The following is a 6,066-nucleotide window of genomic DNA, read 5'->3' on the forward strand; positions in this document are numbered from 1 at the left end:
GCACTATTAGGCATTTACCCAAAGGATACAAAAATACAGATTTAAAGGGGTACATGAACCCAGTATTAATAGCAGCATTATCTAACAACAGCCAAACAATGAAGAAGCCCAAATGCCCACCAAGTGACGAATGGATAAAGATGTGTGTGTACACATACATACACACACACACACACACACACACACACACACACACATATATATATATATATATATATATATATATATATATATATATAATGGAATATTACTCAGTCATCAAAAAGAATGAAATCTTGTCATTTGCAACAATGTGGATGGAGCTAGAATGTATTAGGCTAAACATATCAATCAAAGAAAGACAAATATATGATTTCACTCATATGTGGAATTTAAGAAACAAAACAGATGAACGTATGGGAGAGAGGGAAAGAGGGATAGAGGGAAACAAACCATAAGAAACTCTTATCTACAGAGAACAAATTGAGAGTTGATGGTGGGAGGTGGGTGGGGCTAAATGGGTCACAGATATTAAGGAGGCCACTTGTGGTGTTGAGCACTGGGCATTATATATTAAGTGCTGAAACACTAAGTTCTACTCCTGAAACCAATATTGCATTGTGTGTTATAATTTAAATTAAAAAAAAAAAAAATATATATATATATACACATGGCTAAATGGAATATTTAACATAGCAAGTTATAAAACTAAAATCCAAAGAAGATCTTGAGAGGCTAGAACAATAAAATGAAATAAAGATTTAAGTAAGCCACTATAATAAGATTGTTTAAATCAACTCTACAAATACAAAGCAGGGCGCAACCTCTAGCTTGTAAGTTTTAAGTGCTGGGAAGTGATCGGGTCAAAACCTAGGCATTTTATTCTTGACCACTGGGCTCCTGCCAACAGTCTACATAGCTGCTAAAAGGCTAATAAACAAACAAACAAAAAAACTTGGACTTGAACAAACAGTATGCTTATCAAAAGATAGCCCATGTGTAATGAATCGGATCACAGATGTAAAAGGGAGTGAATAGGTTACCAAAAAAAGGTATGTAGAGCAGAGAAAATTAAATAACTAAAGCCAAATATTTAATGAGGCATCTTATGGAAGTAAAAGCATAAATCTTTCTGTAGGAAAAAATAAGAATATGTGAAAATTATAATATTTTAGAACAGTATTGAGAAGAAATTCCTAATAATTAAAACTATCAAACAAATGAACAAGTTGCCTCAGAAACTAGGTAAACTATCATTGGAAGTGTTTATATAAAGGCTTACCAACTAGTGAGAATCTTGTAAAATCAATTCCTGCACTGGAAAAGAAATACATTAGACATTTCTAAGGCCCTCCCAATCAAAAGTTCCTATGATTCCCTACCCCACTCTTATACTTCCAAAATTAAAACTAATTTTTCTTTTACCTATTAATTTACAAAAACCAACTGACTTTCAATGTCAATAATCCTGTTTTTGCTACAGTTTGACAAGTTAGTTTTAACTGTTCATTTGGATTCTGTCTTGAATAAAGGCAAGAGTACTGACAGCATATTTACATAGTAACATTTTGTGGAGTGATTATTTCTCAATTATGTAAGAGTAAGCAGGAAAAAAAGACTAGAAGTAAACAAGCAAAATTAATAAATAATGGTTATCTCTGGATGGTACAGCTGAAGGTAAATGGTTTCGTTTTTACACTTTTTTCTATTTTTCAATTTTTCATATTTTAACAGTTTCACAGAGGGAAGTGTCTTAAATGTTTTCCTTTGTATTAACAGCTGAGTACATCAATGTCACAGAAATTAATGATCTGGTGATTGCACACAGATAAACGGACATTGCTATGGTAACAGCCACAGTGACTATCATCTTTCCTTACAAAGTAATCTTGATCTAACAGATCCTATTTTCTCTGATAAATTCTCCATGTACATATAATTTGGGGTAATTATTTTAAACTGAATTATCTGACAGTTATAAATAAATCTAAACAAAAAATGAGTGCAAATACAAATTTTAAAATACTCTGTAAAGTTAAATGTGCTTATTTTCTGATTTTCAGTGCCATACAACACAAACAACAACAACATTTTCTACTCTTGTTTCATATGAGCTATACAAAAAAAGAGTAAGTAGCAGCAAGTAGTATGAAGAATGTCATGTGTATAAATAGCACTGCTGAGTACATAACGTTCTGTTACTCTAGGGACAGCGGGGACAAATATCTGACACAACTTGTATAATATTAAGCAGAGTGCAATATATGCCCTCATTCAAATAAAACTTTACAAAAAGAACTCTTGCTGCTGTTATAGTTCCAAATCTGTTTCTTCATTTTTAAAACAAAGTGGTTAAGAGTACCTTACCTCTAGAGTCTCCAATTTTAAATTCTCACAACACTTTTTAATTGTTATAATCACTTCTCTGTAGTAATTAAAACACCACTGCTCTCTTTTCATCCTGTCTTTGCTCAACAATCTCAAGTGCCTGCGGGGTAAGAGTGTAGAAACTCCGATCCTTAAGCACTATCCAGGTCTTCATTAAACTTCAAATATTAATACTTAAAGCAAACATACCATTTGAGCCTATATTTGAAAAAAATGTAATATAGCTTTAAAAGCCGTAATGAAATTTTAAAATAGCATAAATAGGTATTTGTTCAAGAACATCTATATCTAAGTATCTTACTTACGTACTATCTTACTCTTTCTATAATATCCTTTCATCAACTTACTCCTTTAGAGCTAAAAAGAGAGTCCACAAGATGAATATTAACTTTTAAAAAACAATTTATTGTCATGTTAGCTAACACACAGTGTAGTCTTGGCTTCAGGAGTAGATTACTGTGATTCATCACTTACATACAACACATCGTCCTCATCCCAACAAGTGCCCTCCTCAATGCCCATCATCCACTTCCCCCACCCTCCTTGTCCCCCACTCCCATCAACCCTCAGTTTGTTCTCTGTATTTAAGAGTCTCTTATGTTTGTCTCCCTGTTTGTAACTTACTTTTTCTTTCCCTTCCCCTATGGTCTTAAGTTTCTCAAATTCCACATATGAGTGAAATCACATGATATCTTTCTCTGACTGACATTTCATTTAGCATGAATACCCTCCAGTTCCATCCCCAATGTTGCAAATGACAAGATTTCATTCTTTTTCATCACCTTTTAAAAAAATCTTATCATCTTAAATAAGTTTTCATTTTCTTGATGTACAATAGTAACTATTATACTTAAGGAAAACTACAAAAGCCATTTCTGAATGCAGTGGTATTTCATTATCATGTGAAAGTTTTTCCAACCAAAATAAAAAAATCACTGAATAGATGGAAAAATCTATAATCAACTGTTGGTGTGTTACTTGGTCTTTATTTTGGATATCAAGAGAATCCAGGGAAAACAATGCCAAAAATCACATCTTTGTTATGGAAGTTTTAAGATGTGTTTACAAATTCTTTGATAGTCCTCCCTCTAAATTTTTTTTAATGTTTTATTTATTTTTGAGACAGAACATGAACAGGGAGGGGCAGAGAGAGTGAGACACAGAATCAGAAGTAGGCTCCAGGCTCTGAGCTGTTAGCACAGAGCCCAGCGTGGGGCTCAAACCCACAAACATGAGATCATGAGCTGAGCTGAAGTCGGAGGCTTAACCGACTGAGCCACCCAGGCGCCCCAACAGTCCTCCCTCTAAAGATGAGATCTGTGTCCCCTCCCACTGATTCTGGGCCAACCTTCACAACTCCCAAAGAATAAAATGCAAGTGGAAATGACACTAAATAATTTACAAAGCTAGCTCAGAAAAGGCTCTAAAGCTTCTGCTTGCTCACCAATTGCTCAATCTGGAAGAAGCCAACAACTATGTACCAACTTGAGACCCCATGCTAGAGAAGCCACCCGTAGGCACTCCAATTAAAAGCCAGCTGAGCTCCCTGCCGACAGTCAGCAATCAACTCCTAGGCCTGTCAGTGACCACCGTAAATCTCTACCGCAGCTGAGCCTTAGATGACTACAGTTGCAATGCAGTTAGTTGTTGGCTGCAATAACTAACTAGAATTGCATGAGGTAACCCAAGTGAGAAATGCACAACTATACAGTTCCCAAACTTCTGGGGCATAAAATTGTAAGGGAAAAAAAAGGCAATTTTAAGCCACAAAATTCAGGAGAAATTTGCTGCACAGCAATAGTAATGAATCAGTAGTTTATCCGCTTTACAGAAAGAACTCTAAACCAACTAGATAGAAGACCTAATGCCATTTCCGACTCTACCACTAACTAGTAGCTGAAATTCACTAGCTTGAGTTACCCTGTTATTTCCATGGAAATTCAGCTTCTTCATCGATAAGAAAGTTAGGCAAAATGTTCTTTAGTCTCTTTTAGCTCTAACGTTCATAATTTTTATAACCACCAAATGGCCTCCATCCTCCTAATTCTCATTTTCGTTTTTGTTATATTATATGACTTTTCTATTTTTTAAAGTTTGTATACTTTGAGAGAAAAAGAACTCATGTGAAGAGGGAGAGGCAAAGAGAAGAGGAGATAGAGAATCTTAAGCAGTCTCCATGCTGTCAGCAGAGATCCTGATGTGGGGCTCGATCTCACAAACCGTGAGATCATGACCTGAGCCAAGATCAAGAGTTGGATGCTTAACTGACTGAGCCACCCAAGCACCCCCAATTTTCCTATTTCTAACTCAAGATTTTAAAATGTGTCCAGGGACAGCAGGGTGGCTCAGTTGACTGGGCATCTGGCTTTGCCTCAGGTTGTGGTCTCACTGTTCGTGGATTCCAACCCTGCGTTGGGCTCTTTGCTGAGAGCTCAGAGCCTGGAGCCTGCTTCAGATTCTGTGTCTCCCTCTCTCTCTGCCTCTCTCCTGCTCACGCGCTGTCTCTCTCTCTCAAAAATAAACATTAAAAAAAAAGATTTGAAAATGTGTTCAAAACTAAAAAGCAGAGACCTTGTGGCACACAAATTAATAAAAATGTTTTTGTATTAAAAATTATTATTATAATCTTAAGATAGTAAATTTCCTGATTTTATTACTAAAACTCTTCTGTGATTAGTCCTAGGTAATGATCTTATTTTTATACTTTTCTATATTTTTCATTTTAAATATGTGACTTTTATAATCAGAAAGAAATATAATCTAATCTATTAAAATTTAGGATATGCATACCCTGTGACCTAGCAATTCCACCTTAGAAAACTATTTATACATCTGCACAAAAAGAAATGTAAGTACTGCATCTTCTAATAAAAAAACTGCAAACTAAAGAAATGACTGGATAAACTGTAGTTTATTCATATTCCAGATTATTGTATGGAAAATGGAAAGAAAAGAGTACTGACAAATACTGCACTTTTCGGAGTAAATAAAAGAAGGACATAAAATAGCACTCTTTTTTATTGTTTTTATAGTCAGTTTATTATATTAATCATAATTATTTTTTTATTATTGAATTACCATCTCAGATTTTCTATTTCTGTTTATTGTTTGAGGTTTTGCTATTTTTTTTCTTTTATAGTTTATTGTCAAGTTGGTTTCCATATAACACCCAGTGCTCTTCCCAACAAGTGCCCTCCTCCATGCCCATCACCCCTCTCCCTCTCTCCCCTGCCCCCATCAACCCTCAGTTTGTTCTCAGTATTCAATAGTCTCTCATGATTTGTGTCCCTCCCTCTCCACCAACTATTTTTCACCCTTCCCCTCCCTGATGGTCCTGTTCCACTTATGAGTGAAAACATATGGTAATATTTACTATTGAAGCTTGAAAAGATGTGAGTTCTTTGTGTGCAACCTTTCATTTATGCATGTGAGAGAGTTGTCTTTTTTTTTTAATGTTTTTACATTATAGTATTTGTTTTGCTTGTTGGTGGTGTTTGCTTATTTAATACATTCCATCAAGGACAGAAATTACATGCTGGTTTTTTTGTTGTTGTTGTTTTTTGTTTTTTTTGTTTTTTTCCCCTAGGAAGTGTGTCTTGGGTTTTTCCCTTATTATTTTCGTCACATTTTTTTTCCTCTTCTTTTTTTGATGGTGGGGTGGTTATGTTTAAATGAAGTTGCTTTTACAACACCAAAGAC

General features: G+C 34.9%; 1 protein-coding gene across 6 annotated transcripts in view; it reads right to left on the reverse strand.

The window, feature by feature from the left end:
* UBR3 (ubiquitin protein ligase E3 component n-recognin 3) overlaps positions 1-6,066 on the reverse strand; it is a 225,109-nt gene that overhangs the window by 171,345 nt on the left and 47,698 nt on the right. The window lies entirely within an intron of this gene.

Source organism: Suricata suricatta, chromosome 3 (genome assembly GCF_006229205.1).
Source record: "Suricata suricatta isolate VVHF042 chromosome 3, meerkat_22Aug2017_6uvM2_HiC, whole genome shotgun sequence".
In the NCBI taxonomy this organism is placed as follows: domain Eukaryota; kingdom Metazoa; phylum Chordata; class Mammalia; order Carnivora; family Herpestidae; genus Suricata; species Suricata suricatta.